A 21,333-nucleotide genomic window follows, 5' to 3' on the forward strand; every position below is an offset into this window, starting at 1 on the left:
CCCCGCTCAAGATGGTGCCAAAGCATGGTGACTCTTTCCGTGCTGGTTCCAGAAGAGGATCTACTATCAGCTGATTCAACCTCTTTTATATCTCCTTTCTACCTGTAGATCTGGCCATTCCACTTGAGTTCTGCCAGATTGTGTTAATGTATAGTGCAGCGCGCCGATAATCCCCAAATGAAGGCGACGAGCCGGGAGTTTCAGGAGGTATTTTATTCCGTGTCCTTCTCATGACCAGACAAGTCTGCAAGAGAAAGATTGCACCTAAACCCCTGCCCTTTATCCCTGTAGCTAAGGGTCGCCCCCCAGACTCATCCATTCCCGTGCCGAGGGGTTCGATAGTGGAAATGGCCCGACCCCTGGGAGCCACCACAGTAGTTTTATTTGATTTGATGGGAGAGCATGCAAACCAAACATTTCACTGTACCTCAGTACATGTGACAATAATCAACCTAACCCTATTTAGAGCATAAACAAGAAGAGGTGGAGAGGTGAGAGTGGTTCCGTATGAAGATAAAGATGATGTTTCCTCTTAAACTTCACAGGCAGCTAAATCCTTCTTGTTGTTTCCGATCTCAATATGTCTCCCATTCCTAACCTGTGGGAAAGGTATCCCTCCTTATTGAATTTACTTTGGGAAGGGCCATGACTCATGGCAGAAGGCTGTACACTTGTTTGCCCACAAACCTTACAGTTGTTTCTGAGTCTGTCACAGCGAGGTTGTATCACTGAAGTTTTGCAGAATTGTTGCATCTCGTATAATAAAAGAACAGAGAGAGAGAGAGAGAGAGAGAGAAAATAAGTTCTCGTTACTGGCGTTAAAGAGCACATAACGCCAGCAGCCGTTGGCTGTTGGAGGAGTTCATGATGCTGTGTGAACGTATCTTGGGAAAGCCTGCAGCATGAGAACAATTCAGTTCTATTGACATTGATTGCATGGTAAAAATATGTTGTGGATACATATAGTGGAGCCTACAACCTAGGATGGATCTTTACTACACACTTGCTTGGTATTCTTGCCAAACTGAATAAACTCTGTTTATCTAGAAATGGTGCCATTAGCCTAAGTGCAGCTCGTCTACACTGAACATTGGGAATTATTAAGCTGGTGCCTGGTGGCTGCTGGATATGTTCTAGTGTCTTAATGGTTGAGCACTTTAATCACTTTTACAACCTCCTCTAACTCCTTCCTTCCACATAGTACTGATGCTTCTTTCATCCTCCAGTAAAATAATGACCAGTGGACTGATCCACTGGGAACCCTGCATCCCACAACTCATGTATTGGCATGCAAACGTATCCCTATAGTTCCACAGGGCCTGCAGCTGCTCTGAGTCAAGGGCAAATCAGCTGAACACGGAAAGAAAACCAACCTATGTTTATTATAACTTCAGTAATCATTGTGGGATTCGAGGTTAAATGTAAGATCGACTGATAGCATCTCAGGTTAATTTGTTGCGCAGGATGAGTTGAGCAGCTGGTAGAGCCGCTGTCTCTCAGCCTCACAGACCCAGGTTCAATCCTTACCTTGGGTCCTCTCTATGTGGAGTTTGCACCCTCTCCCTTTGGCCGTGCGGGTTTCCAACCAGGTGATCCTGTTTCCTCTCGTATCCCAAGAACATGCGGGTTTATAGGTTAATTGGCCTCTGTAAATTGTCCCTAGCATGTAAGGAGTGGATGGGAAAGTGGAATAACATAGAACTAGTGTGAACGGGTGATCAATGGTCAGTGTGGACTCGATGGGTCGAAGGGTCTGTTTTCATGCTGTATCTCTAAATTTCCTAAGTAAACAAGCAGACATTGGAATAGTTAGTGCGGGTACATCCGCTCTATGCTTCTTTGAATATAAGAGCCAAGTAGCCATGATGCAGCTCTATAACTTAGGTTTGTCCGCATTCGGAGTGTTGCATGCAATTCTGCTCGCTCTGCAACAGGAAGGATCGGTAGGTTTCAAAAAAGCTTTCCAGAATGTTGCCTGGATTAGGGGTTATTAAATGCAAGGTTGGAGAAATGCAGCTTGTTTTCCCGGGAATGCCAGAGGTTGAGCCGAGACCTGATAGATGTGTATACATTTATGAGAGGCAAAGATAGGGTAGATAGTCTGAACCTTTGTCCCAGGGTGAAAATGTTAAAGACTAGAGGATCTTGGTATAAGATGAGAGGGGAAAAGTTTAAAGGAGATGTGCGGGCCAAGTTTTTTTACACAGAGGGTGATGAGTGCCTGGAATTTGCTGGCAGAGGTAGTGATGGTGGATAGGCGCGTGGATATGCAGAGAATGGATCACCTGCAGATGAGTTTATCTTGGCATCATGTTCGACACGACCTTGTATGCCGAAGGGCCAGTTCCTGAACTTTTCTATGTTCTATCTTGGAGTCATAGAGTCACACAGCATGGAAACGGGTCCCTCTGCCCAACTTGCCCATGCTGACCAAGATGTCCAGTCCACACTAGTCCCACCTGTTTGTGTTCGGCTCATACCCTCTAAACATTTCCTTTCCATGTATCTGACCAAATATCTTTTAAATTGCTCCCGATTGCTCCCGATGTTGGGGAAGTCCAGGACAAGGGGTCACAGCTTAAGGATAAGGGGGAAATCCTTTAAAACCGAGATGAGAAGAACTTTTTTCACACAGAGAGTGGTGAATCTCTGGAACTCCCTGCCACAGAGGGTAGTCGAGGCCAGTTCATTGGCTATATTTAAGAGGGAGTTAGATGTGGCCCTTGTGGCTAAGGGGATCAGAGGGTATGGAGAGAAGGCAGGTACAGGATACTGAGTTGGATGATCAGCCATGATCATATTGAATGGCGGTGCAGGCTCGAAGGGCCGAATGGCCTACTCCTGCACCTAATTTCTATGTTTCTATGTTTCTATGTCTAAATGTTATAGTGTATTTTAAATGTTGTTATGGCGTTGTTATAAATGTTGTTATAGTGTTGTTTTAAATGTTGTTATAGTGTTGTTTTAAATGTTGTTATGGCGTTGTTATAAATGTTGTTATAGTGTTGTTTTAAATGTTGTTATAGTGTTGTTTTAAATGCCTTTGCTCCTTTGCTTGTAATGACTACATTGCCAATTGGACAGCCGGAAGGTTGAAGGCAAAACACCAGGGTAGTGATCACAGTCCCCTGATCTGCTGGTCATAGCCATAGGGCACAGATACATTCAGCCCACTACAAGCACGGAGACTAATGGGTCCCAACTGCATCAATCCCATCTTCCAGCACTTGGCCCAAATGATTCATGCCCTTGTTGAGACACTTCTTAAATGCAGTCAGCAACTCTGTCTTCGTCTCCACCAGTATCTCAGCTAATGCATTCCGCAAACTCACCACTCTTAAGTATAAAAATAAAGGGGAAGAAGTACAATGTAGCAAAGATGAGCGTGAAGCAAGAGAATTGGGTAATGTTTAACGAGCAACAGAAGATAACTAAAAAGACAATACGGGGTGAAAAGATGAGGTACGAAGGTAAGCTAGCCAAGAATGTAATGGCGGACAGTAAAAGCTTCTTTAGGTATGTGAAGAGGAAAAAATTAGTTAAGACCAAAGTTGGATCCTTGAATTTATTATGGGGAACAAGGAAATGGCAGATGAGTTGAACAGGTACTTTGGATCTGTCTTCACTAAGGAGGACACAAAACAATCTTCCTGATGTACTAGTAGCCAGAGGATCTGGGGTGACGGAGGAACTGAAGAAAATCCACATTAGGCAGGAAATGGTGTTGGGTAGACTGATGGGACTGAAGACTGATGGTCTGCATCCCAGGGTACTTAAGGAATTGGCTCTAGAAATCGTGGACGCATTGGTGATCATTTTCTAATGTTCTATAGATTCAGGATCAGTTCCTGTGGATTAGAGGGTAACTAATGTTATCCCACTTTTTAAGAAAGATGGGAGAGAGAAAACAGGGAATTATAGATCAGTTAGCCTGATATCGGTGGTGGGGAAGATGTTGGAGTCAATCATAAAAGATGAAATAGCGGTACATTAGGATAGCAGTAACAGGATCGGTCCGAGTCAACATGGATTTACGAAGGGGAAATCATGCTTGACTAATCTTCTGAATTTTTTGAGGATGTAACTAGGAAAATGGACAAGGGAGAGCCAGTGCATGTAGTGTACCTGGACTTTCAGAAGGCATTTGATAAGGTCCCACATAGGAGATAAGTGGGCAAAATTAGGGCACATGGTATTGGGGGTAGAGTGCTCATGGATAGAAAATCCACGAGTAGTTGCTCTACTCAACAGCCAAAAATCTGTAGCTTCCCTTTGATCTGGTATTTTGTTGGTTCACATGCTTGATCAATGGTGTTTTATCATTAATGTTTTATTATTATTAATGTTTAGTGTTTTCTGAGTCATTTGTAACTGTCATTGTATGTCACGTTGTTACTTGTGGGCAGAGCACCAAGGCAAATTCCTTGTATGTGAATACTTGGCCAATAAACTTACTTACTTACTTAAAAATGGTTGGCAGACAGGAAACAAAGAGTAGGGATTAACGGGTGCCTTTCAGAATGGCAGGCAGTGACTAGTGCGGCAAGGCAAGGCTGGAACCACTTCTATTTACAATATACATCAATGATTTAGATGAAGGGATTCAAAGTAATATTAGCAAAAGTTACACAAAACTGGGTGGTAGTGTTAACTGTGAGGAGGATACTATGAGAATGCAGGGTGACTTGGACAGGTTGGGTGAGTGGGCAGATGCATGGCAGATGCAGTTTAATGTGGACAAATGTGAGGTTATCCACTTTGGTAGCAAAAAAAGGAAGGCAGATTATTATCTAAATGGTGTCAAGTTGGGAAAAGGGGAAGTACAACATCATCTAGGGGTCCTTGTTCATCAGTCAATAAGCATGCAGGTACAGCAGGCCGTGAAGAAAGCTAATGGCATGTTGGCCTTCATAACAATAGGAGTTGGGTATTGGAGAAAGAGGTCCTTCTACAGGGCACCAGTGAGACTACACCTGGAGTATTGTGTGCAGTTTTGGTCCCCTAATTTGAGGAAGGCTATTGAGGGAGTGCAGCATAGGGTTACAATGTTAATTCCTGGGATGGCAGGACTGTCATATGGAGCAGCTGGGCTTGTACACTCTGGAGTTTAGAAGGATGAGAGGATATCTTATTGAAACATATAAGATTATTAACGGTTTGATCACGCTAGAGGCAGGAAATATATTCCCGATGTTGGAGAAATCCAGAACCAGGGGCCACAGTTTAAGAATAACGGGTAAGCTATTTAGAACGGAGATGAGGAAACACTTTTTCACACAGAGAATTGTGAGTCTGTGGAATTCTCTGCCTCAGAGGGCGGTGGAGGCCGGTTCTCTGGGTACTTTCAAGAGAGAGCTAGATAGGGCTCTTAAAGGTAGCGGAGTCAGGGGGTATACAGTTCGGCACGGACTTGTAGGGCCGAGATGGCCTGTTTCCGTGCTGTAATTGTTATATGGTTATATGGTTTATATGGTATGGGGAGAAGGCAGGAACGGGGTACTGATTAGGGGTCTTCTTCTTCTTTCGTGTGGCGTGCACAGCCTAAAGTTGTTGGACAACTTGTTCTATTTGATCTTCCGTATTTGTGCACGTCAAGTTGATTGCATTAGTCGAAACAGGGCGGACCACGCGAAGGTTGCAATCTTCCACCCCCTGATTGGGGATGACCAGCCATGATCACATTGAATGGTGGTGCTGGCTCGAAGAGCTGAATGGCCTACTGCATCTACTGTCTTTGGGTGAATCCCCCCCTTGGAGCTCCTGTAAATCTTATACAAACTACCCTGAATCTCTGTTGTCCAATTTTATCTACTCTGATATGGGGTAAAAGTCTGTCAGTCCACACTATCTACAACCCTCATAATTTTACATACCTCGGTTATATCCCTGCCCCAAGGAAAGCAGACCCAGCCTCTCTGGCCTCATCTCTTCACTGTAAGACACCATCCCAGGCAAGATGCAGGAGAATCACCTCTGTACCATATACAGGATAACCATGGATATTGTGGGATGGAACTGTGCAAGAACAACAAACATGGGGTGATGAGACAACTGTGTAGCATGTACATCATCCACATGCTGCTGGAAGAATGCATTAATAACAATATTTATGAAAGAGGTGGCGGGATGGAGATAAGAAGGAAGGAAAAGTGAGAACAGATGCGGCTGAATCATAGTAGATAGACACAAAAAGCTGGAGTAACTCAGCGGGACGGGCAGCATCGCTGGAGAGAAGGAATGGGTGATGTTTCTGTTTGAGACCGAAAAGGGGCTCGACCCAAAATGTCACCCATTCCTTCTCTCCAGAGATGCTGCCTGTCTCGCTGAATTAACTCAGCTTTTTGTGTCTATCTTCGGTTTAAACCAGCATCTGCAGTTCCTTCTTACACTGAAGCATAACAGTATTGTGGACCATTGTGGAAAGGGATTAAGAAGACACAATTGCGGAGTGCGTTGTTTTAAAGGCATTCTTCCAGGTGCTACGAGACCAGCGAATAGAACCCGCGACAGGATTCAGCTTGCAAAGAGAGTGAGGTATGATCTGTACTGAGGCAGGACATGTGGAGGAGGAATGTGAGAAGGGAAAGAGGGAGGAGGGCAGAAGAAGGGGTTGTTGAAGGTGAAGCGAGAGATTGTGGCTGTATGGGGGAGGAGAGATATGCCTGAAATGCCACATGAAACAACACTGGTGGCTGGGCTGGGGCCAGCAGTGTTGAACTATACTCCCTCATAACTAACGGAGAGCGGGGGGAAGGAATATTCAGACAGTGGGGGACACACACACGGAAGTATCTGCCGAGAAATAACAGTTGCGATGCTTGATTTTAATTATTTAATAAATCAAAATAAACTTTATTTAGAATTTATAAAAATATACAAATCGAGAAATGTGCAAAAATTCTTGTGACCTTCTCGGAGGCTGTTCATACATTCATTTGTATCGTATCGTAGTGTACACAAATATCTTACCAGGCACCTTTGCCATTCATGTGCCCCCTGGGGTGATGGCTCTTCCCTAATTTGAGGGGCGTCTCCACCACACCCTGTCCCCCATGTCCAGCAGCAGAAGGACCCCAGACTGTGGTCCTCCCCCACCGAGCCTTGGCGTTGGCTGCACCAAGCTTCAGGGCGTCCCTCAGCACGTACTCCTGCAGTCTGCAGTGGGACAGTCGGCAACATTCCCCGACGGACATCCCGCTGGGTGGTCATCAAAGCTCAGGCAGACCAAAGAGCGTCTTTCACCAAGTTGATGACCTACCAGCAGCTCTTGACGTCTGTCTCTGAATGTGTCCCTGGGAACAATCCGTAAATCAGGGAGTCCTCTGTGACGGAGCTGTTCGGAATAAACCGTATTCGGGTTCCAGGCAACCTTCTCCAGACTCTCTGTGTAAATCCACATCTGCGAAGAGGTGGGCAACCATCTCCTCTTCGTATCAGCCATCCTGAGGGCAGTGTGCACTGGTAGTGAGGTTTGGACGGTGCAGGAAGGATCTGATTGGGAGGGCTCCTCTCACCACCAGCCAAGTCTGAGAAAAGGAAGACTGCTTCCCAGTCTGAATGGGATGGTTCTGGTTGGGTTCCCAGTTGGCACTAAACACATTTGACCCGTGGTGACATGGGATACGTTCAGAAGGCTTATGGGAATGGGAGGGCTGATCCATTTAAGATTATGACAGAAATGATTTGGGGAAAGGAAAAAGCCAGAAACATTTGCTTATCCTTTGATTATCTGGTCCTAATGCAGGGCTTCAACCCGAATAATCAAATGTTTCTCTGCCTCCTGAATGAATGATGCTGCCTGAACACTGAGTTCCTCCAGCAGTTTGACATTTGCTCCAGGTTCCAGCATCTGTATTCTCTCTTGTGCCTCTAAGCATTTGCTAGCAGGTTACAATTAATGGTCGGGAGACATTCTCCACTGATGGTTAAAGATTTTTAAAGTTCATGTGGGATGCATCAGAGCCTGGGGACAGCTCCATCCATGACCGCAAGAAATTGCTGAGAATTGTGGACGTAGCCCAGACCATCACACTAACCAGCCTCCCTTCCATTGACTCTCCCATCTACACCTCACGCTGCAAGGCCACTGGCATAATCGAGGGCCAGTCTCATAAAGGTTACTCCTTGTTCTCCCCTCTCCCATCTGGCAATAGGTACAGAGGTGTGAATATGCACACCTGCAGATCAGGGAATGTTTCTTCCCAGCTGGTATCAGGCAATTGAACCATCCTATCATCAACCAGAGAGTGGTCCTGAGCTACCACTCTACCTCATTGGTGTCCTTTGAACTATCTTTAATCGGACTTTATCAGACTTTATTGCATTAAAGGTTATTCCCTTTACCCTGTGTACAGTGGACAGCTTAATTGTAACCATGTACAGTCTGTTCGCTGACAGGGTAGCATGCAACAAAAACCTTTTAACTGGACCTCGGTACACGTGACAATAATAAACCAAACTAAACCAAACAACTACTTCTGTGATTGAATTTGAGAGAATGCTGAGGAAGTCGGCTATGCCTTGGGAGTGAAAACAGAAAATATCCCAACCGATGGCATCTAGATAAAAGATCGAAGCAATGCTGAGCATGATGATGTTCAGTTCCTATTGAGAATTTACATGAAAAAGCTGAAAGAGAGAGGTTTCACTTGCACTTGGAAATCAGAAGGGTGTAACATGAAAGATGCCTCGGGAAAGAGTGTTATAACTGTGGCAGGACTAGGCAAGTAGCTTGGCACTGTAGGGTAAATAGTCTTTTATAATCTCCATTCTGGCATAGGTCAGTGATTAGTAAAAGTTAGAAATTGTTATAATTTTGATTAACATGGGTCAGTTTGAAAGCATGTGTTTGTGTGATCAATATTTCCCCTCACTCCTTTGTTTGTAATTACTAGGCTTGGTTTGTTTACTAAACATTTTAAATTGGTTACTGAGTTTTGTCATAGTGGATTGGTTTGGAGCAAATGAATAAAAGTTAGTTTGTAGCGGAACAAAGTCGGATGGACACAAGGGAGTTGAGAGGGAATTGTCAGTCTCCAGGGGTGACGGGTATTAAGGTTAGCTGCCTGTTCTGAATGCAAACTCTCAACCTTGGCAAAAAGTGTCAGCTGTATAATTTGTGATCAGGAGGGCATTACACGACTGAAAAAGAAACAGATTAAGATGTGTAACACTCAGACTTGCATCACAGAACAGAAATATTAAACATTATAAGAATATGCAGCACTAGAGCTGCTGTCTATCAGAGCCAGAGACTGTGTTCGATCCTGTCTTTGGATGCCTGTGATCAGGTAAGTTTCGTCCGGGTGCTCTGGTTTCCTCTTGCGTCCCAAAGGTGTGCAGGCTTGCAGGTTAATTGGCCACTTTAAATCACCCTTTGTATGTAGGGAGTGGATGAGAAATTGGGATCAAATAGAACGAGTGTGACAGCTGGTCACTGTGGACTCGATGTGTTGAAGGGTATGTTTCTGTGCTGCATCTAATGAATTCAATCAATATAAGAAGGAAACGGGAATAAGCCATTTAACTCTAAATTCAAAGGATTGTGGTTGATCCAGCACCACTTCCTGCACTCATTTTATTTCTCCTTATTCCCTAAATATATAAAAAACATCAATTGCTCTCTTGAATATACTGAGTTACCGAGTCTGTACACCCCTCTTAAGTGGCAGATTCTAAGATTCACCATTCTTTGGATGAGGAAATTCATTCTCATCTCTCTCCTGAAGGGTTTATGATCGTAACTTTTGATTCTCGACATCCTAACTAAGGGGACCATCAACTCTACATGTATCCTGTCAAGTTCCTTAAGTATGTTCCACATTTCAATTTCATTATCTTTCATTCTTCTGAACTCAGGAGAGCACAGATCTAGTATCCTTAATCTCGCATGACATATCCACCATCCCAGGCATTAATCTAAACTGTATTCTTTGCTGAAACAACCAGCAAAGAATATTGTGAATCAAAAATCACCCAGTCAGCATATATTCCTGTGTGGGTTAAGAAAGTACCCTTTATAATCAGTAGAATGGATGGTATTGTCCTCGAATAATGCTTAATAGTGCTATGTTTATGGCTGCTGAGGTTAGAGATGGGATGAAAGGATATATGAAGTGAGTGCAGAGGTTACTCATCTTCTGAGCAGACAAGGTTGAGGAAAGATCCTTATGTGATGAATGTTGGAGAGATGTTAATATCGTAGAGGCAATTCAAAATGCAAGTGTTCTGCTCTGCCCATAGCAAATGGACCAAGTGTTTGGGTTCTATGATCTGATGTATTGAGTGATTATATTCTCTGGGTGAGGAAGTCATGTTGCAGTTTTATAAGATTTTGGTTAGGCCACATTTGGTGTATTGTGTGCAGTTCTGGAGGCTTTGAAGAGGGTGCAGTGGGCAGGTGCTATAGACCTGCACGGGAAGGTAGACGCTCCCACCCCCACGAGTCTCGGGCAGATAGGGCTCGTCAGCCTGGGAAGGCAGTCCATCTAGGAGAGGGAAAACTCTGATTTAAAACCTCCACTGACTTGTGGCCATATCCAGTCATGGAAAAGGCTCCAGGAGTAAACCTCAAGAAAATCCGGAGTCGGAGCCCCTAAGGCAGTTCGTCGTTGTCTACAACCTCGCTCTGGCAGCTCCTGCGATAGCGCTGGTGCCAAACTGTAACGGCCCTGCTGTTCCTTTGGATCGATCAGCGACGTGGAGAGGGGGGACGTGCTGCATGGGCAACAGCCTGTCCTCCATATGACATCGCCCAGGCTTGCATCTGACCAGGATGCATCATGACTGAGAGGAGCCAACGAAGAGGGTGCAGAAAATGTTTAACTCAATGCTGCCTCGATTATAGGGAATTCGCTATAAGAAGAGGTTGGACAAACTTGGTGTGTCAGAGGCTGAAGGGAGACCTGATAGGATTATATAAAGTCTACCCTGTCATATATAGGGTAACAGTCAGAACCCTTTTACCAGGGTGGAAATGTCAAAGACCAGAGGACATAGCTTTAAGGTTTTTAGACAGGCACATGAATATGCATGGAATAGAGAGATATGGATCATGGCTAGTTTAACCTGGCACCATGTTCAGCATGGTGATTGTGGGCAGAAGGGCCTGTTCCTGAGCTGTAGTGATCCATGTCCTAATGGTAGAATTGTGGAAATCCTTGATCTCTGTAACACACGTGGGATGTGCAGGGAATCTGCAGCATTGATGGTGGAAGCGGTGTGAGGAAAAGACGCAAGATTTGAGAAGGGCATTCACTGTTGGGGGCGTGTCACCTTTGTACATGGATGCATTTATGGTGAAAAAGGAAGAGAGGTAAATAAGATGTGGAATTTGGGAATCAAATAATGAACTAGCCACGTTACAGGAATCTCCGAGTAATGTCAGCATGTGGAAGCTTGAGTCGGTTGTGTTTCCATATGTAGTAACATCCCCAGTTTAGTTTATTGTAGTTTAGAGATACAGCACGGAAACAGGCCCTTCGGTCCACTGAGTCTGTGATTCCCACACACTAACACTATCCTACACACACTGGGGACTATTTTACAATTTTACCGGATCTAATTAATCTACAAACCTGTACGTCTTTGGAGTGTTGGAGGAAACCGGAGATCCCGGAGAAAACTCACGCAGGTCACGGGGAGAACGTACAAACTCTGTACACACAGCGCCCGTAGTCAGGATCAAACCCGGGACCCTGGCGCTGTAAGGCAGCAACTCTACTGCTGCGCCACTGAGCCACCATATTTTGCCTGTTCAGATTCCATGTCAGTCTTGTGATTTGGGACGATGAGGATTTAGATCAGCATACAGGAGCTATTCTTGAGATTCTATGCTGATGACAGTGTTGTACATGTCATGGTAAATACAGGCAAGAGGGGATTTGCCTCTAACCAGCTGCATGACCTTGAATGACCAGCATGTGATTCTCTGTGAGACAACAAATTATACCATGAATCTCCATCCCGGGTACATTGGGTTTATAACTCTTCCAATGTGGGGGTGGGAGGGGGATGGGAGAGGGGCTGGAAGTCATTGTGTACTTACAACAGCAAACTCTCTTATGTAAATATTTACCATACACGCTATTTACCACTATTAACAATCTTCTCCCTCTAGCGGGTCTAGTCCGCACCTTCACCTACGACTCTTTTGACCTCTTCCTTTCTCCAAGTTAAAGGGGTAGCTAAAGGCACTTGGATGGGCCCAAGCGATGCCTAACTTCTGCCAGTCTCCACCCCTTTCTGCCTTCCACAGAGAGCACTCCCTCTGCAATTCCTTGGTTAACTCATCCCTTCCCACCCTAACCACCCCCTCCCCAGGTACAGTCCCCTGCAACTGCAGGAGTTGCAACTCCTGCCCTTGTCCCTCCTCCCTTGACTCCAGCCACGGACCCTGACAGTCCCTCCCAGGTCTGTATTGTCTTTCCGCTGACTGGTTAGCATGCAACAAAAGCTTTTCACTGTACCTTGGTATGCGTGACAATAAACTGAAGGTGAGACAGAGGTTTACCTGTACCTCCTGTAACCTCATCTACTGAATCTGGGAAAACATGAGGAAGGATATCTAAATTTACAACGAGATCTAGATCAGTTGTGAAGGTGGGCCACAGAATGACAAATGGAATTTAACTCTTACAAGTGTGAGGTGTTGCACTTTGAGATGTCATACTAGGGCAGAACTTACACAGTCAACACAGAGGCCTTGAGAGTGTTGCAGAACAGAGAAATCTGGGAGTACAGATACATCATTCCTTGAAAGTGGCGAGTCAAGTGGACAATGTGATGAAGAAGGTGTTGGGTGCGTTTACCTTCATTAGGAAGAGTATTTAGTACTATGGTTGGGATATCATGATGCAGCTGTGCAAGTCATTGGTGAGACCACACTTGGACTACAATGTGCAATTCTGTTTGCCCAGGTATATGAAGGATGTCATTAAGTTGGAATGGGCACAGAAGAAATTTACCAGGATGTTACCTGGGCTGGTGACTTAAGTTGGAGGGAGAGATTCGGTAGACTGAGCCATTTTTCTTTAGAGCTAGGGAGGCTGAAGAATGTCCTTCCTGAGTTGTATAAGATCATGAGGGGCATGGGGGTGGGAGATCGCAACCTTCACGTGGTCCGCCCTGTTTCGACAAATGCAATCAACCCGGCGTGCACAATCAAATAAGATCAAATAGAACAAGTTGTCCTACAACTTTAGGCTGTGCACGCCATACACAAGAAGAAGATGAGGGGCATGGATAAAGTGAACGCTCACAGTCTTTTTCTCAGGGTAGAGGTTTCCAAAACTAGAGGACATAGACTTAAATCAAGTGGGGAAAGATTTAGATGTAACTTTTTCCATGCAGACGGTGGTTCATATTTGGAATTAACTGCCAGAGGAAACTTTAGAAGCGGGTACAAGATGTTTAGACAAATATACGGATAGGAAGGATTTACAGGGATATGGGTCAAATGGAACTAGCCCAGTATGCCAACAGGGCTGGCATGAACATGTTGGGCTGAAAGGCCTGTTTCCATGCTGTGCTGCACTACCATGCCATGAAAGGAGAGCAGAAGATGTTATTTCTACCGAACCACAAACATGATAGACTTTACTCTAACCCGCAGAAATACATAGAGCGCTTTGGTCGAGCATAACAAGGGAAGCCTTGGCAATTGTGTGCACTCTGCAGGCAGGACTGGTCACCTGAACATATGGAGTGGGCACCAAATAAAATGGTGTTTGAAATCAAAGAGTTGCAGAAAAATGTTTAATTTCATGGTAAATGTCTCATTTCATCATTTCATTATTATTCCAAACCTTGATTTGTGTGACTCAGTCATGTGGGCAGCAGTTACACCAACCTGAGAATAGCATATAGCATTCTTACTTGGGAGCAGAAATAATTGAACTTTTATATTATAGAAACAGACCCGTCAGCTCACCCAGTCCGAACCGACCAGCGATTGCACTGTGCACTAGCACTATCCCACACACACTGGGGACAATTTACAATTTACAGAAGCCAATTAACCTACAAACCTGCATGTCTTTGGAGTATGGGAGGAAACCAGAGCACCTGGAGAAAACCCATGCAGGTGAGAGGGAGAACGTGCATACTCCATGCAGGTAGCACCCGTAGTTATGATCGAACCCTGGTCTCTGGCGCTGTAAGGAAGCAACTCTACAGCTGCGCCACTGTGCCACCTTTCTCCAGATCTTGAGCAGTAGTAAACACTAAACTGGTCAATGTCCTGATCAGCTCTGCCTTGTATCAACAATCAAATGATGCTTCTGCTAATTACTCTCTGAAAGACCTATTTTAACTTGGGGGCTTCATGATCCAAAATAATTAATCAATGCAGTTATTTTTAATAGTGCATTAGTCTAGTACTATAGACATTTACATACAAGGCAAGCTCTGACAAACACGACTGTGATATGATGATTGAGGAATCAATATAGGCCAGGCGCCAGGAAAACTCTTCCCGGTAATCCCATAGGATCTTGGATCTCTTTCTGAGATGGAAGATCTCTGGTCACAATCAAAAAAAGAAGAGAGCTCTGACAAGGCAGCTTTCCTCTGTATTTCCGTGTGGTTTCAGCTTATGTTATCTACTCAAGTCTTGGGTACAACTGAGCACTGAAAAGTGAGAGTAGTTGGTTGTTAGAGAGCAAACCAACATGAGTTCCATTGTAAAGAAGTGTATTGAACAGCTGTCTCAGGTTCCTGTTACTGTTCAACTGAAAAGCTGATGAAGTCCCAGAAACACTTAACAAAACTAAAATAGCCTGTCCGATATGTATTGAGAAGATATTAACTAATATGCAAATACAATTCGATAGATGTAACATAAACATTGAGATAGAAAAAATATTTTCATATCTATGACTTAGCCGGCACTGTGTTGTAGCGGTAGAGCCACTGTCTTACAGCGCCAGAGATCTGGGTTCGATCCTGACTACGGGTGCTGTCTGTACAGAGTTTATACATTCTCCCCGAGACCTGCTGGGTTTCCTCTGAGATCTTCGGTTTCCTCCCACACTCCAAAGATGTACAGGTTTGTAGGTTAATTGGCTAGATAAGTGTATCTTTGTCCCTAATGTGTGTAGGATAGTGTTATTGTGCGGGATTACTGGTCGAAGCGGATGGTGGGCCGAAGGGCCTGTTTCGGCGCTGTATCCCAAACCAAACTAAAAATATATTATATCGCACTGGAGATATCTGGAGGATCTGGCATATCGAAATAGGGCAATCATCTGACTTGGCACTCTGGATGTTTAGCCTTCACATCAGCTGCAATTCCTCAACAATACCTCCATGATTTCCATCATCGAGATGGAACAATCAGCAAGGTTGTGGAAATGTTGCCAACAGGATCTTGCATGCCATACTGACTTGGAAATATATCACGTTTCCTTCATAGTGAAGGGGTCTAATCCTGGAACTCCCTGCCCAACAGAACAATGGAAGCACCTTCACTAGTGTGTCTGAACATAGAACAGCAAGCACAACAATTATTTGATTCAGTTTATTTGCCAAACAGAATGAGAACAAGACGAGGCCCTTCGGCCCACAAGGACTGTGCCAAACATGAAGAAACGATAAACTAATCACATCTGCTGCAGATGATCCATTTTTTACTTTTAGACTCAACTTTAGAGATACAGAGCGGAAACAGGCCTTTCGGCGCACCAAGTCCTCATCGACCAATGACCACCTCGTACACTAACCTGCACACGCCAGGGACATTTGTACAATTTACCAAACCCAATTAACTTACAAACCGGTATGTCTTTAGAGAGTGGGATGTAACTGAAGTACCCGAAGAAAACCCACGCCGTCACGGGGAGAATGTACAAACTCCGTACAGGCAGCACCTCTAGTCTGGATTGAACCCTGTATGCTTAACTATCAAACCTGGTGCTGGATTTTGTAGCCATATATTCCTTTTTCAGTTCTGTGTTCTAAATCCCTTATATTGAATGCTGTGCCCACAGTATCCCATACAGCCCCTGCACCTTTTATAGTTGTATTCCAAAACATGCAGGGAAACAATTGTGCCCCATTTCCAATCTCTCCATGGACATTGGGATGACCACCTTTCCTGTGAATCATCAATTTTGTTTTATTTGATTAATTTTATTTACCACACTTTCCAAAGCTTCCACATCTTTCGAGTAAGATACAAGATACAAGATATGAGAATGATCCCGGTAATGTTTGGGTTAATATACCAGGAGCGTTTGAAGGCTCTGGGCCTGTACTCACTGGAGCTTAGACGGATGAGAGTTCTCATTGAAACCTAGCAGATTATGAAAGGCCTAGATAGAGTGGACTTGGAAAGGATGTTTCCATTAATGGTTGAGTCTCGAACTAGAGGGCACAGTCTTAGAATAAAAGGACTTACCTTTAGGATGGAGATGAGAAAGAATTTGTTTAGCCAGAGGGTGGTGAGTCTGTGGAATTCATTGCCATAGATGGCTGTGGAGGCCAAACCATTGAGTATTTTTAGTGGAAATGATAAGTTCTTGATTAGGAAGGGCAGCAAAAGTTACTGGGAGAGGGCAAATGAATGGGGTTGAGAGAAAAAAGATCAGCCATGATGAAATGATAGAATAGACTCGATGGGCTGAATGTCCAAATTCTGCTCCTATGTCTTATGGTAATGGGGTGACCAGCATTACACGCGATACTTCGTATGCAACCTAACCTAAGTCCTATAAAGCTGCATCATGACTTCCTGACTCTTACATTCAATGCCCCAACTAATGAAGGCAAGCATTAGTTTAACAGTGTGTGCCCTCAGGCCAGCTACCACCATGATGTGTTGTCTATCTTCAGCTTGATTACATTTGCTAGCATTTTCATTTTATCCATTATATAATATGGCTCATCTCATTTTAGGTTTCATCTCCTCTCCAATAAGCTCTTTAGTGAAACATAATCTCATTTTTTGATTACAATCTGCCAATTGACAATTTTATCCTCTCAGGGTTTTACAGATACGCTTGTAAAATACTTCACTGTTCATTTTGATATCTCTGCAAAATTTTCTTCATCCTCCTCAACTTATCTTATCGAATGCTGAGCTGCTTTTGCAGTTTTCTCATACTATTCAAGTTTAATTAGTTTCTAATCTCCTTATTTACCCTTGACCTGGTGAAATGATTAAGTTTCATCTTTTTTTTAATTGGAAAAAAATGTCTGTTTTTCCACAGAGGTTTTTAATCTGTAAAAAAATGATTTCTCTGATGTCCTGACCACCAACAAACGCTCACTTCCCACCTTTCGAAAACCCGCCTTGATCTAATCTGTCTGATCCTATTACCGTACTGATTGTTTTTTTTTCTATTGAGGTTTTGGAGTTGACAAGATTTCCAGTGCCACTTTGCTGACTCACATTTAACTCATCAACTTAATCAATTGTATTACAAATAACCACGCCCAACAAAGCTCCACCTAGTATGCTGCAGATGCTGGTTTATACCAAAGACAGATACAAAGTGCTGAAGTAATTCAGCAGGTCTGACAGGATCCCTGGAGAAAAAGAATGGGTGATGATTTGAGTTGGGACCCTTCTTCAGACTGAAAGTAGTGGGTGAGGAGGGGGAGGGGGACGAGGAGCTGGAAGTGAGGAAAGACCAGGAGCAGTGAGGGATGGCCACAAATGACCTCAGTCAGGGTGGTGCCTGGTCAGCTCATTGTTGGGTTCAGACAGTGTGAACTCAAGTGGGGTACAACGTGGAGAACTGTGTAACTGGTTAAACAACTGGGGTGGAGGAAGTGGGCGAGGTGGAAAGGGAGGGGAGTGTAAGTTAAAGTTACTTAAAATGAGAGAATTTTCCACCTTTGTACATTGCTGAAAGAAGTGGATTTAGGATAGCCAATCCATTCTTTCTCACACATACTCTTTCCAATTCAATCAAGTCAAGTCAAGAGAGTTTATTGTCATGTGTCCCAGATAGGACAATGACATTCTTGCTTGCTGCAGCACAACAGAGTATTGTATGCAAAAATACAGAACAGTTCAGTTCAATATACACATAAATAAACAGATAAAGTGCAATAGGCTGTTACAGATCAGAGTCTGTTTGTTGTCGAGTTTAATAGCCTGATGGCTGTGGGGAAGCAGCTGTTCCTAAACCTGGATGGAACAGATCTCAGGGTCCTGTACCTTCTGCCCGATGGTAGCGGAGAGATGATGTGTATGGACAGGATGGTGTGGGTCCTTGATGATGTTGGCTGCCTTTTTGAGGCAGCGACTGCGATAGATGCCTTCGATGGTGGGGAGGTCAGAGCCGGTGATGGACTGGGCCGTGGTCACAACTTTCTGCATCCTTTCCGGTCCTGGACACTCAAGGATGCTGTATCAACTTTTTATTTTATTTCTATCATTACCTAATTTGACTGCTTCCGATTCTTTCCCATAATGTGATCTGTAATGTACTCTTGTCAATGTTACAAGGTTCACATTATTTCCCACTGACTTTTTCTTTTCAATTTCTACATCAGAACTTGTAACAGTTTTCATTCTTTCTTGAACTATTGTCATCTCCCTCCTTTCCCTTACTACCCCTTGTACTATTATGCTCTGCGGTTGGGTCTGTTGTAAACACCATTGAAATTGCCCCGTGCTGCATTGATATTTGTACGTAGAAAGCTTGACTCTTGTATAATTCGACACAAGGTGGGGCGGTTACCTGGCACGGTGGCGCAGCGGTAGAGTTGCGGCTTTACAGCGCCAGCAGGGACCTGGGTTCGATCCTGACTACGGGTGCTGTCTGTACGGAGTTTGTGGTCTGCGTAGGTTTTCTCCGGATGCTCCGGTTTCTTCCCACACTCCAAAGACGTACAGGTTTGTATGTTAATTGGCTTGGTATCATTGTAAATTGTCCCCAGTGTGTGTGGGATGTTAATGTGTGGGGGTGGCTGGCCGGTGCAGACTTGGTGGGCCAAAGGGCCTGTTTCTGAGCTGTATCTCTAAACTAAACTAAACGCAACTAAACAAGGACGATAGTCTCCAGAGTCACACCTGTCAGTTGTTATGCATCTGAAAAGAGAGACCGCAAATCCTCAGGAATGCTGTAATTCCACCTCCTTATTTCTGGATTGGGTTCTAGCAGAGAGCAGCAGAGAGTGCAGTTTCTATCATGTCTGAGATATGCTACATCCCTGCCCCACATTTGTACTCTGTTCATTCCCATAAATTAAAGTTCCCCTGAATATAAGCCTCTGAACTAATGTTTGGGATTAGTGCACAGTTTACCGTCAAGTCATTTCAAAATAGAGTCTCACAGTGTGGAAACAGGCCCTTCAGCCCAACTTGGCCATGCCAATGAAGATGTCCCATCTCCACCAGAACCACCTACATGCATTTGTCCCATATCCCGCTAAACCTTTCCTATCCATGTCCCTGTCCAAATATATTTAAAATATTATAACCATATAATAACCATATAACAATTACAGCACGGAAACAGGCCATCTCGACTCTTCTAGTCCGTGCCGAACACGTATTCTCCCCTAGTCCCATATACCTGCGCTCAGACCATAAACCCTCCATTCCTTTCCCGTCCATATAACTATCCAATTTATTTTTAAATGATAAAAACGAACCTGCCTCCACCACCTTCACTGGAAGCTCATTCCACACAGCCACCACTCTCTGAGTAAAGAAGTTCCCCCTCATGTTACCCCTAAACTTCTGTCCCTTAATTCTCAAGTCATGTCCCCTTGTTTGAATCTTCCTTACTCTCAGTGGGAAAAGCTGTAATACTTGCCTCAACTGGCAGCTCATTTCATATACCCACCACCCGCTGTGTGAAAAAGTTGTCCCTCTTGTCCTGCATCTTCCAGTGTTCCAAGGAATAAAATCCTAGCCTGCTCAAATATCATAAGAGATGATTGCAGCACAGAATGTGGCACCTTGTAAGAGACCTTCTCCAATATAATTGGAGAATTGTGTACAGTTTTGGTCAATGAGCTGTAGGAAGGATGCCATTAAAGTGGAAATATCGTAGACAGGATTCACAAGGATGTTACCAGGACCAGGACTTGTGTTATACAGGCAAACGTAGTCCAATGGGACTACTCGGGTAGGCAGCTTAGTTAGCATGAATTAGATGGGCCGATGGGCCTGTTTCTGTGCTGTATAACTTTATGACTTTACAATTACAATCTTTACAAGACAATTAGTACAGGTAAGGAGAGGAAAGGAGTAGAGGAAGATGGGTCATATGCAGGCAAATTACATTAGCACATACATCATGGTTAGCAGGAATAAGTTGGGCAGAAGGGCCTCCCTCTGTGCAGTACTGCTCTATGACTCTATACCTCTATGACAAGGGTGGCATGGTGGCGCAGGAGTAGAGTTGCCACCAGAGACCTGGGTTCGATCCTGACTACGGGTGCTGTCTGTACGGAGTTTGTACGTTCTCCCTATGACTGCGTGGGTTTTCTCCAGGTGCTCCGGTTTCCTCTCACACTCCAAAGACATACAGGTTTGTAGGTTAATTGGCTTCTGTAAATGGTAAATTGTCCCCAGTTTCAGTTTAGTTTATTGTCACGTGTACCGAGGTATTCTGCTGTTGCGTGCTAACCAGTCAGCAGAAAGACAATACATGATTACAATCAATCCATTTACAGTGTATAGATTCATAATAAGGAAATAGAGTAGATAGTGCTAGTGTATGGCAATCGCTGGTAGGCACAGACTTGATGGGCCAAAGGGCCTATATCTGCGCTGAATCACTAAACTAAACTATATAACGGTGTGGCACAAAATGAAGCGAGCTGGAAAATTACACACAGAAGGATTGGGTGAAAAACACATCCCATGATCTGCCTAGTAATCTTACAATCTCCCAGCCCTCAGCTGGTGTCTGTACATCTTATGCAAGTAATTAGAACATCGGCCTTATGTTTAGGAAGGAACTGCAGATGCTGGTTTAAACCAAGGATAGACGCAAAGAGCTGGAGTAACTCAGCGGGACAGGCAGCATCTCTGGAGAGAAGGGATGAGTGACGTCACCTATTCCTTTTCTCCAGAGATGCTGCCTGATCCATTGGGTTACTCCAGCTTTATGTGTGTCTATCAGCCTTGTGTTGGCAGGAGTGCTCAGAATTTAGGCTGGAAGTGAATCAAGGAAAGTGACTGAAGAGGTAGTGTTTTTTTACAATGTATAGTACATTAAAATTATCAGTTGACACCACTACATTCTGGAGGGAGGAAACCTTGCAGGAAATTAGATAAAGTTTGAACAATGGTTAGTTGCAGTCAAGTAAAAATAATAAATTGTCTGAAATGATCCCTTTTTTATGCATTTCTTCTGACAATGTTGTATT

The sequence above is a fragment of the Amblyraja radiata genome, chromosome 12, assembly GCF_010909765.2.
Source record: "Amblyraja radiata isolate CabotCenter1 chromosome 12, sAmbRad1.1.pri, whole genome shotgun sequence".
Lineage (NCBI taxonomy): Eukaryota > Metazoa > Chordata > Chondrichthyes > Rajiformes > Rajidae > Amblyraja > Amblyraja radiata.